A 25,322-nucleotide genomic window follows, 5' to 3' on the forward strand; every position below is an offset into this window, starting at 1 on the left:
TAGAAAATATTTATATTGTACATGCACAGACACATAGTCTAAACACAGAGCAAGCTGAGGATGGTTTTGTAAACGTGCATGCAACAGTCGCCACATGAAACATGATTTTGAGGATTATATGCAATTTGTGAGGACTAGTTCCCTTTTATTGAAGTGATTAGAAAAGCTGTAACTCTTGAACAGTCTAATAATAATAATAATATAATTATATAATAATAAATATAATAAAAAAAAATATAATAAATATATAAATATAATAAATAATAATTTTTAAGGAATATTTTGCCTCATTAAAGCAACAAAATATGATGAAACTTTATCAGCACCTACCTTTGTATATGGGTTTGTGCGATATAGTGTGCCTCCAACATTGCTTTCAGCACTGTTCAGTCATACACAGAGGATTGAGAGGGATGACTCAGTGTTTTCAGGTGTCAGCAGTTTGTCATTTGCCAGCAATTATTTTGAAAGTGATCATTAATAAGTTATGTTTGATGTCCTATGAAATAAACAGCGTGTCATAAATTCTTTACAGTTCACGCTGAAGACGTTTTCATGTGTGGTGTGATTTATGTCTGGATTTTGCAGCAAACAATCACAAAGCTTTGAGCCATGACATTGTTCATCACAGGTTTATTCTCTGGTCCAGTTTACTCTTTTAGATCCCTTTGGAGAGATTTCATATTCCTAAAAACAGCCGGCAATTATTCCTGTGCTGTAAAAGTTTATAGTCTTACACGTCTTTAATCACAGAGACAAGCGGTGCAGCTCGTAAAAACACAGCGTGCCCTCCTGGGCATAAAAGGAGCTGTTTTATATCAACATCTACAATAAACAGACATATTATCACACCTCCGCAATATTCATAAACAACCTGATTTAAAGCCAACCGTGACGTGCCCCCAGTGTAAACCTGGGTGATGGTCCGACGTAGATATATATCAGCTAATGAAGACGTGTTATTCACATGGTTAGTGCTGGTCTCTGCAGTGAGAGCCTCCCGCTGTGAGGAAAATGACTCCCTTGTGTTTGTGTAGCCATATAACCACATCTATCTAAAACACGGCCGTATCAAATGATCCATCATCCCTTTATCTTCCAAGTGAGGAAATGGCTACCTCTGCAGAGAACACTGAATTGCTCGGTAGTTACCTGGTAGCTCTTCAGCTTGTTTCCCCTCTCTCTCTCTCTCTGGGTGTTTTGTGATTTCAGATGTCTTTGTTGAACAGCAGATTATAATGTTGAGCGCAGAGGCAACTCGCTCAGGCTTCTGATGCTTTTCATCTTGTTCATTCACACATACAAATTGTTATGATCATTTCTGTAGGCATTTCTAAATTCTTACAAGGAAACAATATGAAAAACATCCTCAGTGGCTGCAGTTAGAATTATGGTTGTTTGTGTAAAATGAATTCAGTTTTACAGGCCAGTTTTCCTTGTATCCAATTTCATCTTATTCTTGTAAAGTTATCAAAGGTCTACAGTGTTTCCCACTGAATTGGATTCTTTGTGTGGCAATAGCTCACAGGGGTGGGTGGTGGGAGTGCACCAGACAAGCTAACCTTTTGTTGCTGCAGCTACACAGGTTTGTGGTGTCCGATTGATTCGGGATTTTTGAGACTGATAACTATTTCAGAAAGGAGAAATTCACTAATTACCAATGTGGATGCTGATATAGCAAATTTCTGAGGTAGAATTAAAACAGACCATTTACATGTGGATTGTGCACTGATTTTGCACCAATATGACCCAGCGTAGCAGAGGTACTCAAAAGACCCCTTTGTCAGGGCAAATGTATGCCACTGATATATCAGCCTAATAATGTAAGTACACCATTTTCAATGAGCAATGATCATTAAACTCTTAAGAATATGCAGACATTTGAATTTGAAAGAACATATAAAACAATAGTGCCTTTATAGGAGTAGCACAAAATTTGGCCAATAGAAACTGGTCCAAGGCCTTTCACTGTGTGTGTAATTACTGTGAGAGGCCTAGGGCCCACTCCTTAAACCACTGCCCCAAAGCACCTGTAGTGGTCAAAAACTCCACAAGCACTTTTAACCTTTAAGCCAACACAGACAAGAAGCTACTCTGGATGTAGTATGGATGAAATTCTGAAACTAGCAATGCCAAAATGTTCCTCCTGGAAGACAACTGTGGCCCCCGTTTGACAAGCTTATGATCCAGAGGCAGGGGTGGACACCTGTATGAGAACAAAAGTCAAAGTCTGCCTGGTTAGTATGAGCTAACACAATAGCAGCAGTTAACATGTGACACCAAGCCATTAAGCAGTCCTAACTAACTGACACAGAAACGGCTCAACATTGTTGTTTAACCAGTTAGATAACATTAGCCGTGTTACGCTAACAGTTAGCCTAGTCACTCTATGCGTGCTGGGTGGGCGGACACTCAACTTCCCCAGCTTGGTCAGCTATTGGTCACAAAGAAAATTCTAAATTAGCATCCCTACTCTGAAATAAACACCTGCAAAGCACCAGGCACAGGTAGATTTTCCATTTGGGAAGTAAATCTCGCCACACTTAAGGATGTGTTTGCAGCAAAATAGTTTTGCTACTTGTTCAAACATTGCTCTGGCCTCTTCTTTAGGCTTGTATTAAACACAAGACCTTATTATCCCAACTAAATGTACTCAAACAAAAGTATATTTGACACATCGAGGCAATTTATTATATTGGCCAGTGGGTTGCTTCATCTACCATTCCTTTTGGCTGGCGAGTCAAAAAAAGTTAATTTCAGACAGTGCTCAGATCAGCTCTCTGCTCCTCTCTCTGGTATGTAACACTTCCCACTGTGCAATTATGCACCAGTTCAGCTTTCTTAAATTAGCATCTTATGTCTGCAGTTTCCTCCTCGAGCCTGGGATATAATGGCAGACAAAGTTTTGTTGCAAATGAACAGGAAAAATTCCCGAGGCAACTATAGATAGCTAATTTGTTATTTCTTGCCCATTGCCCACAGAGTGCAGCACTAAGCAAAAGCACACGCCATTTTACCCCCGCTGCCTAATGATTCCACCTCTCGTCATCAAGACTGCTGGTTTTGAAAACTGTAAACAGATTCCACAGGTGCAGCACGTGTTGAGAGTGGAGTAGTTAGAGTGTTTGCCTAGACATGCAAAAGCTGCAATTTGCACACAGCCAGCTATTTTGTTGTTGTTCTGCTCAGGAGTGGTGCTTGAGATCTGGAAATGCATTTCTCTGCCCTATTTTTCAGTGAGCAGTTATAGTCTGAATTAGTCTGTAATACTGTGGAAATGACTGTGCTCCGAGTTGCCAAGCATTCTGACAGAAAGACAGATTGAACGGTCAAAACAGGGCATACGATTGAAAATGATGGCGATAGGGTTGATGATGATAATGATAGTGAGGGTGATGATGAAAGTAATTACGGACCGTGTTGGCGGATGAGAAGAAAAGCAACTGTTGACAGTCCAGAGTGAGCCGTCAGCAAAATTGAGTAAAGCTGATGTGATGCCCATGGACAAGCCCTTAGCGGGAGCATCCATCCTGAAAGCCCCGGCACTGCCGCCTCTCACAGAATAAAACGGGAGTGAGAATAAAGGAACAATAACTCAGATGACAAAGAGTGGATTGAGGAAGAGATCACAAAGACTAAGAGTTTGAAGAAGAGATAAAAAAAGATGACAAAAACACAGACCGGCTGAGAAACTGAGCCACTCAGCCGCACACTACTGTGAAAACCACCGCTTGGCCAAAATCCCCCCTTTTGATCCCATTCCACATATATCATCTGTCTATCAAACAGTACTTGCCAGGCGTCCAACCCACAGCCCCCACTCTCCCTTGAGACAACTTTCCACAAATCCCTGGATGCTGCATGGGGTGAAGGCTTGCACACCCCCCTCTGTCTGAGCTGTGATTATTTGGCTGGGGCTCTGTCACATCAAACCCCGGCCAGCTAAAGATTCCCCAGAGGAGAAAGCAAAAAGCGAGATCTGCACCACCACCCACCTGTGCAGGCCAAAGATAGGAATAAACCAAATGGCACCCCACTGGAAGCTGCCATCTGCTAGTGGACACCCCTCAAAGACGCCATCACAGGGGATTTTTTACTCTTAAACGGCACTGAGTCGACCCCAAACTGAGGAAAAATGAGTTTTTCTTTTCCCCCAGAGAAATTGTACCTCTGCAGCCTGCTCTAATCTCTCAGATGAGGTGACTGGCCTGGCCTTATAGGGGACATATAGGCTGTTTGAAGCATAGCAGTTGTCATGCTCTGTGTGTGTCAGGGCTGATGGGGGCCGAACAAGGTCCCGAGGATTGCAAGATCAGGAGTTTTTACAGAATCGGCTTAGAAGTGTAGAGTTGCTCTCAGATTTACCTGCTATCTCTCATGTCTGTACACTGTGATACACTTTAAGGACTTCTTAATGTATACTGTCAGGAATGTCCTTCAAGTACAGTTGATCCTTTAAGTTTAGGGTCATGCACCGGACCAGACTGGCAAAACTGGAAATCAACTGAACTCCAGTACAGTGAATGAGGGAGTGGCTATTTTTTAATCTTAATCTGAATCTGAATCACATTCATCATCTGACAGTCAGTTAAATTATAAATTCACTGCATTAGCGGAGCATTAAAGTCCAGTTAAAACGGTATTTCAATAGCTTCAGTATCGTAACCTACTTTCAAGTGTAACAGAACAGGCAGGTGGGCTATGACATGGGGGGGAATTTGATTTGGTTGTTGAAAAGAGGTTGTGTCATCACAGCGAATCCTGACAGTGTTCACCAGCAGGATAGTAGTATTTGCCAAGGAGAGAGACGAAGTTCAATATATGCTCTATAGTCCCATTTCCACAGAGCAGTACGGTAACGGCACAGTTAAGTTTGGTACACTTTTTTCATTTCCACTGTGAAAAGTGGTGGATGGTACCAATGGAACCTTTCTATACCGTCCCCATTTTTGGTCTCCCCTCTGTTGGGGTACCTAGCACACAGATCTGGTACTAAAAGGTGGAGCTGTGAACACTGCAGTCTGTTGATTGGTCAATAGCCATTTAAGGTGGAACGTTAACTTGTAATGTTACTCAATGCATGAGTTGATGACCTGAATCAATCAGCACACCTTAAATTTCACCGTGACAACTTTGACCATCACTTTAGTTTTTATATGATATATACTTTTAGTAATGAGTGGATATTTAAGGGTTTATATATATTAATTTAGACCAGGTTATGTGAACAGCATATATTCTAATCCTCACTTGGAGAAAATAAAGCATCTTGGAGCGTAGTTCCTGTGGGCTACGGCAACACTAAACTCCTGAGCTTGCCTTAGAAGGACTGAATGCACAAACCCACTATTTTTAAATATCCCATGGAGAGGGACTCTCACTGCAGCCTGTTCTGTGGATGATAAACAAGGTGCAGACTTCGATCTGTGTCACCAGTGATGAGGAAATACAGCTCATATTAGCTGACATTAGCATGCTTCATATTTTGTTTTACATGAAGAAAACAGATTTTGATATGAGATAACAAATAAATTGATTTGTGTAGGGTTTATTTCATGTATTGTTAAACAGGTGCACAATTATGATCTAAAAGGGTAAAAATAAGGCAACATTTTTCATGTCATCTTGACTTTGAAGTCATTTTACACCATCAAGCATTTATTCACAGAACAAGTCATTATTTGTGTTTCTGTCAAATCAAGTACAAAAATGGCAGGCAGGTGAGATTTTCTATCACTCTTCTTAATACAATTTCACCTTGTTCAAACAAGTGATAATGTTCCGAAATAATGAGGTGCTAGATAATGCCATTTGAATCAAGACACCCTCGAAAAACATTCAGTGTCATTAGAAAAAAAGTGAAATGATCTCGCTCTGCATTCACACATTTTGTCACTTCTTAATAAAGATGTGGGTTTATAGCTGGGATAAGCAACCTGTTAATTTTAAACGAGAAGAAAAAAAACATGGGATCAACAGTGTGACGAATATCACGGTATCACAGCTGTCACGTTTGAACTTAACTTTTCTCACATCTTTCCGTATGACAGCAGTCAAAAAAAATAATAATGATAATATCTGAGCCACAGTAATTTATTGTCTGTAAAGCCCTCAATCCAGGGGCATCACAATATAACGGCAATATTTATTTTTTCTTGGCCAGACTTTATTCTGCGCTGTCTTGTCACATCATAGCAGCAGTGAGATTTCAGTGTCAAAGGGTTGTCTGCCAGACACTTGAAAAAAATAATCAATTTTGACACGGAAAATAAATAAAGAGAAATAGCTGACAGCGTTTCCGACGGATATATCAGCAGCAACATGTTGGCAGAAGAGGGTAAACGTTGATTCAGCCAAGAATCACAGGCAGTTATCTCATTCCTGCCTGTCATTCCTGTTGTCCAAGGCAATCCACTCTGTAACAGTCTGTGTTTAACCTCACCGGGTGATCGAATGCTTCTCATTCAGAGCACTTGAAGCGGCCTCCTGGTGCCGAGGGGGATCAATACGGGGAGCATTACATCTAATCAAGCACTGATTACTTTCTCAACGTTGATTGCAATTGGCTAGCGTGTCATTTCGTTTTGTCAAGCGTGTTTGTGTTTCCATAGATTTAAATGATCACCTAACAGAAACTGACCTTTGTTCTCCGCAATCTCCATCACTTTAACTCAGACAAATCACATGCAATGTCACAGCTCGCAGCCACTCGCTTCGTTAAAAATAACTTGATTAGTGCGGGGCTTTTGTCATCTTGTTACACCTGTGTGCTGAACAAAAAAATTCATCTTGATTTTCCTTAATGATACGGCATTGCAATTCCACCAGGAATGCTTTACGCAATAGTTAATGTGGGGGATTTGGCACTTTCTACAGCGAGACGTAAAAGGTCAACTGTGATTTAAGCTTTTTTATATAATCAGTCAAAGAAGCATGTAACTATTACCGCCATCAGTCGGCATGGTGACAGACTTTTGCAGCTTTGTTTTCATGTGATTTACTGACTGTGGACAAGGAGAGGTTGAGGGCATGTCAGTGCATTCCTCTGTGGTGCAGTAATCACAGCAGCTCACAACTCTGAATCTCTGGAGAAAGGAATGTGACATAAGCAAATACACCCACATACATCATGCATGCATGGCTCATGACGTATTGCATCATTATGTATCAGCCATGAGACATTAATGAGACATCCCCAGTGGTCTGACTGGTGATTACTGGCACAAATACTTTTTTGACTCTGCAGATACACAACCACTTCTTTCCCACAAGTGCACTTAGATGACCATACTGAGGATAAGACGTTTACATGAAATGTAATGAAGCCAGTGAGCGTCATGTATACATAAGTCTAGATTTCAAAGCAAAAACTGTGGCTTGGGAGGTAGGTCCTCCTGTCCACATGTCTAAATGTTCCTATGCAACACACTGAACCCCAAGCCTTGCGTGGCAGCTTCGTCACCATAGGCGTGCATGTACAGTACAGGCCAAAAGTTTGGACACACCTTCTCATTCAATGCGTTTTCTTTATTTTCATGACTATTTACATTGTAGATTCTCACTGAAGGCATCAAAACTATGAATGAACACATGTGGAGTTATGTACTTAACAAAAAAAGGTGAAATAACCGAAAACATGTTTTATATTCTAGTTTCTTCAAAATAGCCACCCTTTGCTCTGATTACTGCTTTGCACACTCTTGGTATTCTCTCCATGAGCTTCAAGAGGTAGTCACCTGAAATGGTTTTCCAACAGTCTTGAAGGAGTTCCCAGAGGTGTTTAGCACTTGTTGGCCCCTTTGCCTTCACTCTGCGGTCCAGCTCACCCCAAACCATCTCGACTGGGTTCAGGTCCGGTGACTGTGGAGGCCAGGTCATCTGCCGCAGCACTCCATCACTCTCCTTCTTGGTCAAATAGCCCTTACACAGCCTGGAGGTGTGTTTGGGGTCATTGTCCTGTTGAAAAATAAATGATCGCCCAACTAAATGCAAACCGGATGGGATGGCATGTCGCTGCAGGATGCTGTGGTAGCCATGCTGGTTCAGTGTGCCTTCAATTTTGAATAAATCCCCAACAGTGTCACCAGCAAAACACCCCACACCATCACACCTCCTCCTCCATGCTTCACAGTGGGAACCAGGCATGTGGAATCCATCCGCTCACCTTTTCTGCGCCTCACAAAGACACGGCGGTTGGAACCAAAGATCTCAAATTTGGACTCATCAGACCAAAGCACAGATTTCCACTGGTCTAATGTCCATTCCTTGTGTTTCTTGGCCCAAACAAATCTCTTCTGCTTGTTGCCTCTCCTTAGCAGTGGTTTCCTAGCAGCTATTTGACCATGAAGGCCTGATTCACGCAGTCTCCTCTTAACAGTTGTTCTAGAGATGGGTCTGCTGCTAGAACTCTGTGTGGCATTCATCTGGTCTCTGATCTGAGCTGCTGTTAACTTGCGATTTCTGAGGCTGGTGACTCGGATGAACTTATCCTCAGAAGCAGAGGTGACTCTTGGTCTTCCTTTCCTGGGTCGGTCCTCATGTGTGCCAGTTTGTTGTAGCGCTTGATGGTTTTTGCGACTCCACTTGGGGACACATTTAAAGTTTTTGCAATTTTCCGGACTGACTGACCTTCATTTCTTAATGTAATGATGGCCACTCGTTTTTCTTTAGTTAGCTGATTGGTTCTTGCCATAATATGAATTTTAACAGTTGTCCAATAGGGCTGTCGGCTGTGTATTAACCTGACTTCTGCACAACACAACTGATGGTCCCAACCCCATTGATAAAGCAAGAAATTCCACTAATTAACCCTGATAAGGCACACCTGTGAAGTGGAAACCATTTCAGGTGACTACCTCTTGAAGCTCATGGAGAGAATGCCAAGAGTGTGCAAAGCAGTAATCAGAGAAAAGGGTGGCTATTTTGAAGAAACTAGAATATAAAACATGTTTTCGGTTATTTCACCTTTTTTTGTTAAGTACATAACTCCACATGTGTTCATTCATAGTTTTGATGCCTTCAGTGAGAATCTACAATGTAAATAGTCATGAAAATAAAGAAAACGCATTGAATGAGAAGGTGTGTCCAAACTTTTGGCCTGTACTGTATGTGTGTAAATGGGTGAATGAGAAAAGAGCTTTATAAGTGCAGTCCATTATTCAAGTTTCTGATCCTGTGAGGTGTTTCTTTGTCTCCACCTGTAGAAGCAGGGTGGAGGTTTCTGGAACGATTTCACTTACTCCCAAGGTGCATGGAGAAGGGACAGATGTCTAAATTGGTTAAAACTCATGCAACACTTACAGTAGATGAACCTTATTAACAATACGTTTTGACTTGTGGCCTTCATCTGGGCCATCCTCAGGGATGACCCCTGACCTTTAAACAAAGTGGCTGTATGTACTGTGTTGCTTTGCTAAAGTCTTTAATAAACTAAATCTACTAGCATGGGCGCTAAGCAGTGCACTGCTATGGACTGGGGCCACAGCAGGACATATTTTAGCCACCTTTTTCTCTTTACCTTACACACTAACCAGTTGAGGCAGTTGCAGAGTAGAAACTCCCATGTTGTCCCTGCAGTGTAAAATTACTGTTTTTGTCTGGTGGCTTTAAGATAATGGCTTCAGTTGCCCATCAGAAAGGGCTGTCTGAAGGCAAAATAAAGTGGTGGAAATTTTCTAAATATAGCATATCTGATCATCAGTAATGGATGACAATACAGCATTAGACTAATTGTGTCTAGTCTCTAACCCTTACATCGTCTATCTTCCCATTTTATGTTATATCTAATCATAACTTAACTTGAGTCAACAACACCCAGTGTTTCTGCTACCATTATATTAGGGGGACGCCCCGCCCCCCCCAGTGGCACCCCCTGCCCCCTATCGAAGGTCAAGTCGTGCTTTTCTTTGTCCTATGTGATAATTAACTGCACATTTTTAGGTTTTGGACTGTTGGCTAAACTAAAACAAGCAAGTGGCAGACACCATCTTGGGCTTTATGATATTGTGACAGCATTTTTTTATTACTATTTTCTGACATTTTAATAGCCAAATTATGAATCAATGAACTGGGAAAATAATAAGAAAGAATAATCTCTATTATTTTATCCATTAAGAATTTCTCAACTGTTTTTCCAGAAAGTAATACACAGAAATAATATAATTATAACCAAATGGCTCTCATGTTAAGTCATTAACATCTTGTTTTTCATTCAACACATTAACTGGAAACACACAACATGAAAAACAACAGCTATATGGTTGCTACAGTTAAACATCCCCCTCTTCTTCTAATCTTTTTACACTGTTGTTAAATGTTCCTAAATGGCGCCTTTCCTTGTGAACTGCTCTGCATATATATGACAGCTAGCATGTCTCCTATAATGAGACAGCGGACCTTGGCTGTGTGAAGAGGTGGTGATATCCTGAGCTGTTTATGCTGCTGTGTTCAGACTTCACATCTCTGACCATGACTGTTTGATCTGGCATGTTTGCTCTGAGCTATTACATCTCAGCTGTGGTGGCAATTTCTTTAAATGATACAATTTGTCACTTTGATCTTACAGAAAAGTCTGTCACTTGAGATTATGCAGCTCTTCACTGTGTACATCACACTTGGAAATACTCTTTTGTGATTAGATTGTGTTGTGTAACTTAACCATATAATTAATTTAACTGTTGTCTTCTCATATGGATGGTGTTTGGAGACATTAACTGAATGTGTGAGGTATTTCAATTCAGCACATGCTTTTCAGCACTAGGTGTCAATTAAATTTCAAGTATTTGGGGAATAAAAATGGTGCGGGGAAGTAAACAAGCACTTGTGAATTAACCTTGAGAAAATTCAATAAAGCAAACATTGCCATGAAAACTGCAATAACCTGTGAAAAGTTTGCTCTGAGCTTTCAAGTTTATTGCGGTTTTCTCTCGCCTGTGTGTCAACCTTTCAAAGTAACCTTTTCATTACGTTCCAACAAATATTTTCTTTTCGACAAATCGTTGCGATAAACTCCTGGTGCCGTGTTCAGAGCTGTTGGCAGCACAGAGAGTTTGTTCTCTCTGCATCAGACGGAGGAAAATTTAAGGAAACAACGGTTTCCTGGCATGCTCGGAACCCAACTGGGTAGAAGGGTCCAATGATTTATTGCCAGCACATGGTTCACTCTAGGAACATGGGCTGTCTGGCTCATCTCCCTAGCGCCCTGATACCAGTTGATGTTTGTCAGAATGAGGCCTCACAGTCCTTTTTTATCTTGGGTGTGATTAAAAAAACACAGCCAAGATTTACTGATACTCCAACATTTTCTAATATTGAAGGAAGGCATTTTTTAATTTTCACATTAAATGCTTTTTTCACATTAAATGCTTAAAATCACGGGGTAACATCATAGACCAGGGCTGCGTGATTAAAGCCAAAATCATAATCCCAAATATTCTGATCAATATTGAGATCACTGTTGTCAGTCATTATTTTTAGGGAAAAATATTGTTGCAGGCGGCACGGTGGTGTGGTGGTTAGCACTGTCGCCTCACAGCAAGAGGGTTGCCAGTTCGATCCCGGATGTGGGAGCCCTTCTGTGCAGAGTTTGCATGTTCTCCCCGTGTCAGCGTGGGTTCTCTCCGGGCACTCCGGCTTCCTCCCACAGTCCAAAAACATGCAGATTGGGGACTAGGTTAATTGATAACTCTAAATTGTCCGTAGGTGTGAATGTGAGAGTGAATGGTTGTCTGTCTCTATGTGTCAGCCCTGTGATAGTCTGGCGACCTGTCCAGGGTGTACCCTGCCTCTTGCCCGATGTCAGCTGGGATAGGCTCCAGTCCCCCCCGCGACCCTCAAGAGGATGAAGCGGTTAGAAAATAAATGAATGAAAAATATTGTTGCATTTTCACATTTAAATTAACAAAGCATTACTTTCATTGTCATGTTGTGCTATATCCCTACTAATGTGCCAATGCTTGCTTCAAAAAAGACTGGTCCTTATTCACAGTGCATCTCCTAGAAAGATTTTTTAAAGAAAACTGTACCAAAACTTTTTACCCTAAATTGAAGCAACAGAGCACTGCTTTCATTTCATATTGTGCTACATTCCTGCTAATTAACAGATCTTCACATCAAAACAAGGTCCTTCTTCACATGCATTCAGTGCATATTCCTTTTTTTTAATTTCAATTCATTTTCTTTTTTACAGCAGTCAAGGTACCATGACGCACTGCAGTGTCGCTGTTATGAGCGTCTGAGTTGACTGAACAAGGTAAACTCACGGTAACGTCAGCGACATTATTCTTTTTGGCCTTCATTTATTCATCGTACTGCTGATTGTGGTATTTTTTCAGGCGGTTTCACAATTTAGTTGTGTTGCTTTGTGGCGCAGACACAAGTCTAATGCAGTTTTTGCATATAATTTGTTCTCTCCTATGTCCAAACAAGAGATGAGGATGACTGATGACGGATAATTTTTAATTTGCCCATCTGCAGTTGCAACATTCTGAAAAGTTTTTCACAGTGCTGCTGCTGGAAGCTCTTGATTTCATATGCAGCAAAGTTTCTATGTGCAGAGCACACAATTAAACGGCAATTGATCATATCCATTTAATTGCAAGAAGCCTAAATCCTGATTGTGATTAATAGAAGGTATGAAATAATGGACGCAGCTACCATGTCGTCTCCCACTCCTGTTTTAGAGCCTTGAGATCAGCATATGACTGTTGCCATCTTGGATTTTAGGAGCCAGATGTGACCATACTTGAAGAGAGGGTGAACTGTGCATGAGTCAGAAGTGGATATGACTCAGGGTGTAGCGACACCTCGCAGACAGCCTGTCACTAAAAGCGGCCCAGCCCTTAAATATGCATTACTTTACGCCTTACTAAAATGTTAACGGGTGAGTTATAGAGACCAAAATGTTTTGGGGGTTTTTTTGACCAGGATGTCAACATGTCTATTACTGCTGTTAAGTTGGACATTTCATGAGGGTCTATGGGGATTGAGTCACTTTCGGAGCCAGCCTCAAGTGGCCAATAAAGGAACTGCTGTTTTAGGCACTTCCACGTTGGCTTCACTTTTTAGCCCCAGAGATTGCCGCTTGAGTGTTGAGGTTACAAGACTACCAATGACTTTGACAGTCTGGTCATTTGTTAACAGTATCTAAGTCAACATGTCAACATGTATCTAAGACAGTTAACACTAGCTAAGCCCCTTCTTGCCAACAGAAAGCTGAAGTCCTGATATAACATCCAGGCTCATCTCTGTTCCACTAGTTTCTGTGCTATCTCTTACACCAGGGTCACAGTGGAAGCACTGGCTCGCCGCCAAGCTCTGTCCCCTTCCTTTTGGCACCCCTGTTAACCTAGTGGGCTGTTTACCTTGGATGCTCCGCGGCTGGCTTAAGGTCTACAGCCATAGCTTCGGCGTCAAGTCTTCTCTGCGAGCCATTTCTCTGTGAGCCATGAGCAAATCTAACAAGAAAACATACCTTTTACACACTATAAAAGATAAATTATATGTAATACAAATGATCTGATTCTGATGAATGATCAAATATGCATCCCATGCTTGCCAACTATTTTGATTTTCCTGCCCCAATCTCTGTTGTTCAATTCCCCTGATTTTTACCATCCACATGATGAAATATTAGAATCCTAGTATCACTGCTGTTTTTGATTGTTTTTAAAATTACGAACCTCTTCAACATCTAAACAGCATCTAAAAGGAGTGGATGAGAGACAAACAGACAGACGGACGGACACACAGACAGACAGACAGACAGACAGACAGAGACAGGGCTCTACGTGTGATTAGAAAAGAGCAGAGGAGCAGAATGGCTTGTTAACCAGCGCTGAGAAATGAACATTCTGGTGTGAACGGTCAGGCTAATGTTGCAACAATTGACATGTTGTGACACTTCTACCTCAGATGGGAAGTTAAACAGTATTTCTTTCATCTGTATTTCTGAGAATTTAAAAAAAAAAAAAAAAAAAGGAATTTACTGGCACAGCAGCAGAAGTACAGACATGCCTGTATTAACTTCACCTGTTTGGTTGCGCTTTGACTTTAAACCTACTAAATTCAAGGGATTATGGGAAATTATGTTTGTTAAAAGACTTAACACACTACGTCTACATCTGATCCTCTACGTTAATAAGCATCATTGTGTTGGTAAAGTCATATCAATGAAATGGGAAAGGGCTCTAGTGTAATAATATCATTTAGATGAACGTTAGCATGTATTCTATTATCTAAATTAAGGGTCACTATCACTGCATTTCGGGGAAGGTACCCGCTGGTACGGATATATCTTTGATAGGCTAAAATTATCTGACCAACAAATCAGTCAGGCTCTAACAAGAAGTAGAGGATGAAATGATGTGCCAGGCACTTCTGTTTCCACTCCAATCCCCTTAAGGATGTTGGTGACAATCAATACAGGACTGAGAAACCAATCCTCATCAACCACACACTCAAATACACCAGCTATTTCATATGCATTGGTCCTGTTAGGGAGTCAGGTATGAGCCCTATGGTAGAGCAATGATATCACCTAGCCAGCCTTCATTAATTGGAACCACCAGCTCCAAGCTATCCCATTACACCAGCCAGGTTGGGGTTGCCAGGTCAGAGAATAAGAAAACTCCCATGTGTAATTTATAGTGCTCTTACCTCAGATAATCCATACATATAAGCTGTGAGGTTATGAAGCTGCAGACCCCCTACCCATCTGCAGCCAATTTGGCCCCTGCACAATGCTCCTTAAATCACACAAAGCTCCCAGACCTTGCTGACTGGACTATAGAGGAGTCCGTTTTCATTTGAATTCCCTTCACATTCCCCTCCTGGTAGATTTAAGGGGAAGAAAAGAGACCGCGGGCATTAACTACCTGAACTAGTGATCCTCCTTAAAAGCCCACACCCTCTGCTTTTTTCTCCCACAGCAGTAAATTGCGAAGGAATGTGGCCCCAGCACCAGATCAATAAAACTTCTTTGCAATTTAACAAGAACAGATGTTAGCAATCCTACTAGGTATGCCCTGCTACATTTTAAGTGAGATAACCACAAATGTTTGTATGTGTGTGTTTGTGCCAGTGTTTCAGGTAAGCTTCTTCTGTACCCCGCCCGTTATCTCAGGCATCAAACATGCGATCCCCTCTATCTGTGAGATTATAGGATCTTAATCACTGTGAAGATTAACCTTATCAGAAATCACATTTCTTCACACAGTTTCAATTATAAGGACAAACTCTGGGAGTTGGAGTAGGGCGGAACTGAAGATAGAAACAGATGATTGGTCCGAGAGATGCCTGCTGGCTGTTTTCCAGCTGTGTTAACATCTTAATCTGAAAATCATTTTATACAAAGAGGAACACCGCTCTGTTTGAGGATTGGGGAACTTTCATCTCCCTGTTTTTGTGTTGTGCTCATTTCTTATCAAAGTCATTATTACTTGGTTACAGCACACAAATATATCACTAAGTGAAAAACATAGCAGTTCTGCACTGTTACCCATGGTTCCCATTTACATACTATAGTTTCTATGGTTACACAATGGCTATGTAAATATGCAAATATGTGGCTTAGCAATTAGCAAATATTAACACCCATTTCTTCTCTGCTAGATGTTGTCCACTAATGCTTGCAGTATTGCCAGGTGTACAGTTATTACTATTGCACAATATAGTATGTCATTTGTAAATGCCCTCCAGCACGACATATATAAGCAGTTTCTGATCAAACATTAACAATCAGCAGGACGACATTAGGGATGTACGATAATCATCCAAGAGGTCGTCTTCAAGACACTCAACCAAGTCTAGTTGCCAACGATACAGCACTTATGACCTTGACCTGGATGACTGAGAATCTTCACCAACACCTGTAGACATGTTAAAAATGTTGGTGCTAGGCTTTGGTATGAACATCGCAGCAGCGTTTCACAGATAAGGGTCCAGACCATCAAGTCCTATATGCCTATAATGTGTATCATCCAAGCCTGTCCAGATTTCCATTTGAACAGCCATAAATCACTTTAATGAAATAATCTGAAAATGAGCTAAATGAAGAAGTGGTCTTTTGAACAGAGTGACTAATCAGAGGTTCAGTGGCTGAGGCAAAGGAGGAAAGGGAGTCAGTGCACCAGGCGTCACTGTGAATCACTAAGCCCACTGACTATCCACTGTCTGGCTCGCTGTGGTGGCATCAAACATGTCTCCCGTCTGTTTTAAGTGGAGACCCACACTATGCTGAAAGTATTCCTGGAGAACTGGATATGACAGTTGACAGCATCAACTAACTACACTGAGAATGCTGAGTAAGAAGACCATGTCTGCTGTGGATGTAGCGTGTGCTCTGAAGACCACTGGACATTTTGGCTGTTGATATTTACGTCTGCAGAACAACTACACATGATACCAGCCAAAAGTTGGCATATGCCAGCTTATGTTTAACTAGGGCTGACCTTCGAATCCATTTATGGACATTCGAAGCTTCGGAGCTCAGAACGAATTTAATTTGAAGCATTCGACGGGGGGTTTAAAAAAAAAATTATGGTGAAAACGAAGTTTCTTCCAACACTAGAATTAAGATAAAAATATTCACAAACTAAAAAACACTAATGGTCGGTGATAAGTAGTGTTTAACTTTTGATTGAACACTAAATTAAAACCCTCGGCGCACACTGCAGCACAATCAAACAGATGCGCAACTCAGAACATCAGAAGTGTCTCTGACACCAGACTCAGAGTGGGCCGGTAGAACTGGAAAATGCCTATTAGGCCTTCTAGTTACTACTTACATTTTTCAAGTGATTTCCCAAATTTGTTGTTGAGTTGTGATATGCCAATTGCTTTTGGCACTCTGCTTTCTGGGGGTTGTCGGGGCATATTTTAAGTGCAACCACACATCTGATGACCTCTTGGACATGTCTGCCAGCTCTGAGTGCGCTCGTTGTCAGTATCGGACTGGTGGGGGTTAGTGTTGCATTTAAGGCCTCCCCCCAAAAAATGGAAAAAAAAGCGCCAAAGCTTTGAATTTGTTTTTTCACAATCGAATCCCATGCCATCAAACGAAGCTTCGACGCTTCGAAATTTTTGGGTCAGCCCTATGTTTAACCATGGCTCAGGCACAAAAACAGCTTTGTAGGTACGGCTAAAAGTTATGACTTCACTTAAAATAACTGTTTGGTTAAACATCCCCTGCAGACAGGCTTGAAGGCAAATAAAAATACTCTGATTTCCCACAATAAATGTGAAATGAACCATGTATATATTCTCAACAGCACATCTATTTCTTATGCTCATTGATAATGCTTGATGCAAGATGTGTCCCACTTCACTGAAAAGTCCTTTCTTCAGGCGCCAAAACATGGATATATCTGAATAAATCAGAAAATGCTGTTAAGGAGAGACTGTGTTCCTGTGATTTCAGTTCTGTTATAGTTTTCCCCATGAGTTGGTTACTAGTTAAGGCTGTGCTAAAGACGGCCCACTGATGCCAGCTAAATACATTTGAGCCTATTTTAGGGGTGTTAACAGTACACACAAGTCACGCTTGGGCTCACACCCTTGTTTAGAAGGCACTGTTCTGTAAGTTCAGTAAAGTGGAAAACAACCCCAAATGCATCAGGATACAGTTCTTTATAGTTATTTTGAACAGACAGTAGAGCAAATGTCAAAGTCAGACACAATCCTCCTGCTGGGGACTGGCAACTTCAGTGAAGTATTTTCATCATAAAAATAAGGAACATTTCAAACACTTTGAATTACACTGCAAGGACAGTCGGACATTGAACACTTACTGAGAAGAGCAAAGAACATAGAATAATATTAAAAAAATGTGCAAAATGTGTTTTTAATTAGTTCCACTGTGGCTATATTTAAATATCCAAAACACCCAAACTAGGGCTGTAAATTTACTTTTTTCTCCACCTGCCACTGTGGTTGGTGGATTCCCAAATCTACCAGCCACTAAATCCATTACCATTGGGGGTTTTTTTGGCTGTTGAATGAAGCAAATCTAGCAGCCAACTGCGTATTTTACCAGCATTTGGCTGGTGCTAATTTCCAACCCTGACCATCATCCTGGTGATCAGCACATATGGGTGATACGGCTGAATGTGCATTAGCATGTTAGATGTATTTCTATTCACATACCCTACAACAGCGACACACTGTTGACACTGTTCTTGTGTTATACACATTTCTCTCTCTGCTGACCAGGAGCCCACAGACAGGTCTTACCACTCCACAGCTTCATTTGCACTTGCTGTAGTGTGACCCTAATTTATATGGTTACAGTAAACAACAGATGTGTTTTACAGATGCTTCTTTTGTTTGCAGTTCTGCAAAGCTCTATGTCTGAGGCTTGTATATTACTTCACCTATGTAAACATAGTTTCATCAAAAACAATTTACACTCTCCTGTGATGTCTGTTTTGAATAAAGCAATGACGTACAATTAAAGGGGAAGTGCGCCTATTTTACACATCAAAGACTGTTTGCAGGTCCTAAGTATTACTGCATATATAAAAGGTGTATGGAGACTTTGTGTGGCTCCAAAAAGATCTACACAGAGTCTGATAAAATGTCTCAAGTGATGTGACTTTAGTCAGCCTGGGTTGGGGCTGAAGACTACAAGTCTCTAGTGTGGAGTTAGAAAGAAGTGAAGTTAAAGACCTCTGTAGCTAGAACCTGCCAGCCGCTATACTACCTGCATCTCCGACCAAACTGTTGGTGGTCAAGCTTCATTGTGGGTAATGTATGCACCAGGTTGTGTTTGGGTAGAACATGTGCTGTAAAAAGATAGTATCTGTAGTTCTGCTGTAATGGTTTTAATCCTTTGTTTAACTGTTTATTGTAAGCTCAACAACATAGAAGTCCAAATTTAAACTGGTGAAGTCCTCCTTTAACCTTTAGAGTTCTGTAATGATTACAGCCTTGTTTCCACTTCATCTTACATAAAAAGGAACAACGTTTCTAAGCGTTCTGCTCTGTAAAAGTTAATATCAAATCCCCCGTCTTCTATGAAAACATACCCAAGCTGCATCTATTCATAAAATCTCCTATGAGGTTAAACACTATAAGTCTGAAATCATGTTAGGAAGCTTATGTGTAACGTGAGGGCAGCTGAGATATGTGAAAGGGTTCCAGGGGGTAGATCAGTAATTCAATTAGACCCAATGAAAAGCACACAGCATCCCTCACAGGGACTGTTGGATCCCTTCCTTCCATTCTTCTACTCTTTATTAGATCCAGTTGTCGTAAATTAGATTCTTGCTCAATGGATTTAAATCGTCCGCACTGGGAATGTTGAAATTTTCTGTAAAAAGGTCAGCAGACATGCTTCCATCAGTGACCTCACCGAGGGCAGGTTTGTTGTGGGATTGGATCAGAACTGGCATGCAGAACTGCGGAGCACATTTTAAAGCTAGTGTGTAAACATTATCAAGTGAGGTGAGACAGAGGAATGGGCTCACTAAGCCTTGTCTGACAGCATTATCATGGCCATTGGTAACAGTGGAGGGCACTATGTAAACAGCTTTCTCTCCCAGATGCCAATAAATCCAGAGCCATTAGAGGCAGGAGTCAGGCGCCGGTATGCATGCTAACAGCGAGTTTCTATAGAGAAGCTCATGCGCGCACACTCGCTCTCATGTATGCATACACACATGCACATGCTCACTGTACAAAAAGCACACACCATATGCATAAACACACACACACACACACTCACTTGCATTGTGTGACAGAACAAACAAAGTACAGATATCTGCTTCTGTTGCTAGGATACCAGTTCTTCTGGCTTCTAAGTAAATCAGGGTGACTGGTGGCACAGACGGCTGTAAAAAATTAACACAAGCTGTGGTAACAAAGTAACTTCCAACTTAGTGCAAAACAAAACCACGTCACTTCAGCTGGTTTCAATTTCAAGGATACGTTCACAATTTTTCAAGTCAGGTTCCCAATGAAGCAGATTTTAAGACATCAGCAATCTCAGATTAACAAATCAATGGGAAGCCCATCTTCTAAAGATGCAACTGTTTTTATGAGAAACTCCCTCTGGACAAAAGTGGACAACATACAAGCTTTTGTATTTTGGATTTCCACACTGACTCAATTACAGTTGTTATGTTGCTGAAAATACAAAAATTAAATAGGGATGCATGATAATATCTGTCATCTTTATCAGCCAATAACTGCTTGAAAATGAACTATCAGAATCAGCCAACATGCTTTTTCTTTATCTGCACAATGAATGAATATTACATAAATTTAAAAGTATTGTATTTCATGACTTCATCTGCTGATGGTCTTAGGGCTGCTGTGAAGCTGTGCCTACTTAGGGCAACAGAGAAGTTTATCTTGGGTGTGTCGTTACACTGGACAATCCAGAGAGGATGGCAGAAGAAATATCTGCACACCAATTCAGCTGAGCTTGACAGCCACAAAAAAAGGTTCACAAGCTGAGTTCAATGCCAACAAAATGTCAATTTATTAAAAGTGATTTAAATAAGGCACCAAACATTTTAGTCCCTGACTATCATCAGTGCTGTTTGTATCACTTTTTATTAGAATTTTTTGCACTTTGAACACTCTTCTTTTTGTGCACGGAAGTTTTTAATAAAATTACATTTTTTAGCATTGACCTCAGCCTGTGAACCTTTTTTGTGACTGTCAAGCTCAGTTGAATTGGTGTGTGGGGATTTCTTCTGCCATCCTCTCCATCTGCTGATGGGCCGTCACAATAAGAGTATACATGCATAATATGATGTTAATTCCACTACAGAAGAGACTTGATGATCACTAAAATTAGGTAGGGAAAAAAGTGGTTATATCGATATCGGCATCGGTTATCCGTCAAATAAGTTGTTAAGAGTACATATCAGCATATCGGATATCAGCAAGCAATCCAATATCATTCATCCCTAAAAGAAAAAGAAATCCATCCAAAAGAAAAAACAATAACACAACTAAAGCACTATCAAGAGCATGCCAAACCAACAGGCGGCGATATAACCCAATCACACAAAGAAGGGAAAGAAGACGTTGGCCAATCAGAAGCCTGAAAAAAGCTGTTACTGGAAGGTTACCTGGCTTCCATGGTGAATTGTAGGATAGCGCATTTTTTCTGACGCCTCTGTTCCTCAGTATAGTAGAAGAATAACTGCACATTCATGTGTTGTAAAAAGTCCTTCTGGCAAGGTAAGAACCAGCACTGTTTTGGCAATGTCTACCATTGCACGCCTCACAAAGGAGATAATGCACACTGACCTAACAAGCCAAAAACTCCTTCTTACCTGTCAACACGTTGCCAACACTGAAAATGAAGTTTCTGAAAATCTAGACTAAATGAACTTAGTTACTTTCCACCAATGGAAAAAGGAGAGATGATACAGCAAGCAGAGCCAGTTTTACTGTTCATATACATGACTACTGTTTATGACTTGAATAACTGTGAAACTATCTTTTATGATGGAGAGGTGGTGGCTGTGTGAAAAGTACAGAAATGCAAACTGCAGTGATACACTGAGCAAAAACACTGTCACTGTGTGTCTGCTGCAACCCCTGTCCCCTCTCCCCGCTCCTCCAACACCATACTGTTACTGAGCAATTATGACCATTGATTTTCTCTCTTCTCGGCACACCTCTGTATGACAGCTGGCCTTTGTAAATGGCCTCACTGGACTCCTAACTGCTGCCCTCTGTGGCCACGCTATTTGCTCCAAGATTTGGCCAATTTAACACGCTATCCCTGCCCTGTCCCCTCAAGGTGTACAGTACAGCTCTTTGAAAACTAACATAGCTGCTCATTCTTCTTATACATAATCCACACTGTACCAACAATTTCTCTATTTGCGTCTTTGCAACAAAACCCTGATTTTTATTGCATGATCACTGCTGACATTTTCACTTATCCCCAAAATTTCAACCCACCTACATCCTATCACATCAAATGACAACACGTCAAGACATAAATTATTCAGAGTAGCTTCACCTTCAGCTGCTCGCAGGATCCTTTTCAGTTTTCAATCACAATGCTTCACTGACTGATATGTTTGACAATCCAAGGCTATAATTCATCTTTGCACAGTCTGCAAGGCTGCTTTCATGCACAGAAACGGCTTTTTGTTTCATTCAAGCATTATCTTTTGAAACTGACAGCGAGCTCCCAGGGAAGAGGAGTCGAAGTCAAAACACATCACACCAACATAGTTTGTGCTGAAGCTGGAAGTCTTATCACTCACGTTATGCAAACAGTAACTGGATGTCCTTTTCTGACTTATTTTGCTCTGTTTCCATGTCCACTCCTCTTTACAAACCTTCCCGTACAACACTGAATACAGATGCATTTTTGGCACAAACTGCACAACATTAAACTGAACCTCCCAGTCTGGCAGCAGTGAGAGACTCAGCGAGAACAAACACCAAGAAAATACATTGCAATTAACAGACTGAAACTCAAGCCATTAGTACAAAGCAGTGTGAAACAGCTTGATACCATTACTTTAAAGTGGAGGAGTTATAACAAAGCAAAGCAAGCCCAAAATACTACTTCTTTCATTGTGTGACTTGTTCTCATGATCAACACAGGTCAGCACTGTGTTAATTTAAATTCCCTGTCAGCATAATTGTCAACATGTTACTTGTCAACTGTGGCAGCTACAGAAAAACACAAATAATGACTTAATTGGCAGAAATTATCTTAAAAAACTAAAGAATAGATGATGAATAGAGGGATGTGAGGAATAAGTGATTAAACAATCAGTGCACATGTGTTGTCACAGCATTCAAATAACAGAGAAAAAAAGAGTTACACAACAGCAATCCACCAGTATGCAGCAGCAGGCAAAGACATGTCAGCTATGCAGCGGATCATTAATACCTTTCACATAATTCTTTTTTAAATTCACAAGAATTCAGACAGATAATCTTTTCCTGCATAGCCTCGATAAGCATCAGATGACCATCAGTACATGCAGTATACAGGGTGGTTCAGCAGTATTAAGCACAGAACGGGAGCTCTGTAGTTTAGATGCAGTTATGATACGAGGGATAGCAAAGTAAGCTGCAGAATAAACATGCCACCTTGAGCAGAAATATTTCTGCAATGCTTAGTTGTGTTGAGAGAACATGAACATGAGCCTATATGAGCCAAAGGTCATGTTGAGTTTCCCATGAATAGGGCTGGGAGATATGGCTGAAATCAACATTAACATTGCTACGAATATTTTTCAGTCTCAGTATTTATGATGCAACAACAAATGTGAACAAAATCTCCAAAAATAAATGACATTTATGATCAGAGCAACAACACTAAACAAAACAAAATCTTTACCATGAGGAGTTATTTTCTTTTAATAATTAAAGGAGCTATATCTAAGAACTCTAAAGCAAATAGTCATAAAATCCTCCTAATATGTCACAGAGACTCAGGAATAATGTTCATATAACATACTGATCTCACCGACAACAATAGTACAGTCAGAATATTCGCATTTAAAAAAAAATTTTACTGTCAGCAAATCATGTTTATGTTTTGAATTTGTGTTTTGGCCTGTTGCGCCACCCACCGCCGTCTACCAGTCACGCAGTCAGTAGCGTCTCAGCATCAGTTAAAGTTACGACTGAGCTACAGCAGCGCAGCAGCGCTGCTTGCCGTGCTGCTGTAGCTCAGTTGTAACTGAGCTACAGCAGCACGGCAAGCAGCATTAGCAGTGTCCTGGTACATAGCATTAGCAGTCTCCTCATCCCGGCAGCCAGACTTGCTCAAACGGTCTGCTGGAAAACCGAAGATCAAGGATGCGGTGACGCGGCCCTGCCACAGCAGCCGCCCGTGGGCAATCAAATCAGTCTCCAGCGTGCCACTGTCCAGCAACCTCAAATCTGTAGGGGAGGGGGGGCGGACACGATTCACGGCAGTATTTTGAATTTGAGTGCAGTAACCGTTTTGGCCACATTCTTACATACAGCGCCTTTAATTTGGACAAAGGAATTATTTTCAAAACAACATGACTTGATTGAATTGTCATAATAATAATTTTAATTCCATCAAAAGTCGAAATATTTTAATGCTGGAATTTCACCCAGCCCGGTGGTTATTGTTATTGAAATTTAATATTTTTGGGGGTTATTTTAATCAATTGAAAAACTGTTGATGGAAAGATATAGACAGGAATGTCTTGTTTTTGGCTCATCCAGCAAATTAATAAATAGCTGACAGCAAGCACAATAATACATCATATTGATCAGCTGTTGACAACAACATTGTCTGATGGTTGATAATATATATTGTCATATTGCCCCACCTTTTCATGAGGCTATTAATACTAGGACATAGTAATCAAAGAGAATGGGCTATGGACAAGACATGTGTGTATCCCTGGAGCCAACAGCCTACACTGTGCCTCAGTTTAAGATATTATTCAGCCCATGACACACACATAATAATCAAACATCCAAATGATAGCAGCATGAAAGCATTATTATCCACCTGTCACACCACAGAACATAAGCTCAGCCACAAAAAATATGATTTAATCACAATTAAAACCACAACAAACAATCAACACTGTTTGATATCAAGCAGCAATTAACGGTGATTAGCAACCAACAATCAGGGACAGATTTGCGCCAAAATAATTAAAGCCAAGAGGAAGACAAGACAAGCACACCATTAAAAACAGCTAGCACAGGCACAACACACATGCTAACAAAAGGAGCTAAGCTCTTACCTGTATGAAGTCAAGTCTCAGATGCATTTTGTTGGACAGGTGAGAGTTGGTGTGGCCCCAAGCTCCAACAGTCACACAGGAAAACACCTTCAGGTAGAAGTCCTCAGGCCAACAGCTTATAATGTAGCTAATGTGGCTAACTGCTGCAGCTAACATTACAAGTGGTCCCAAAAACCGTTAATTCCTCAGGCAAAGCGCCGGATAGGTCTGGCTATACAAGACTATGTCCTCCATGAAGGTTGTTACCTGAAGAGCAGTCTCAGGTGCATCACGTTGGACAGGTAGCTGTTAAGTATGGACCCCCAGCTCTCAAAGAATAGACAGGAAAACACCGTTAGCGATAAGTGCGCAGTTTGAGGCCAACGGCTAATAAGGTAGCTTACATGGCTAACTGCTGCAGCTAACGTTTCTACATGGTACCAAGTTAACTGTACAAGTTTACTCAAAAATAAACGGTTATTTGTTCTGACAAAGCGTCAGATAAGTCTGGTTATGAGACTATTTTTTTCTGTCAAAGCGTCATATAGGTGTGGATATGAGACTGTTTTCTCCATAACGTCATCCGGAAGCAACATAACGGACGGTTGACAGGTGAGCTCGATT

The 25,322-nt window shown here is 41.0% G+C and overlaps 1 long non-coding RNA gene across 2 annotated transcripts in view; it reads right to left on the reverse strand.

Annotated features, from left to right (window-relative positions):
- The window catches only part of LOC125894146 (uncharacterized), a 218,792-nt gene extending 193,798 nt beyond the window's left edge, over nt 1-24,994 (reverse strand). For both annotated transcript variants that reach the window (XR_007450043.1, XR_007450044.1), the window contains exon 1: nt 24,720-24,994. This is a non-coding gene — a long non-coding RNA (uncharacterized LOC125894146). The remainder of the gene's footprint in view (nt 1-24,719) is intronic.
- Between the last annotated feature and the right edge of the window lie 328 nt (nt 24,995-25,322).

The sequence above is a fragment of the Epinephelus fuscoguttatus genome, linkage group LG9 (assembly GCF_011397635.1).
Source record: "Epinephelus fuscoguttatus linkage group LG9, E.fuscoguttatus.final_Chr_v1".
NCBI lineage: Eukaryota > Metazoa > Chordata > Actinopteri > Perciformes > Serranidae > Epinephelus > Epinephelus fuscoguttatus.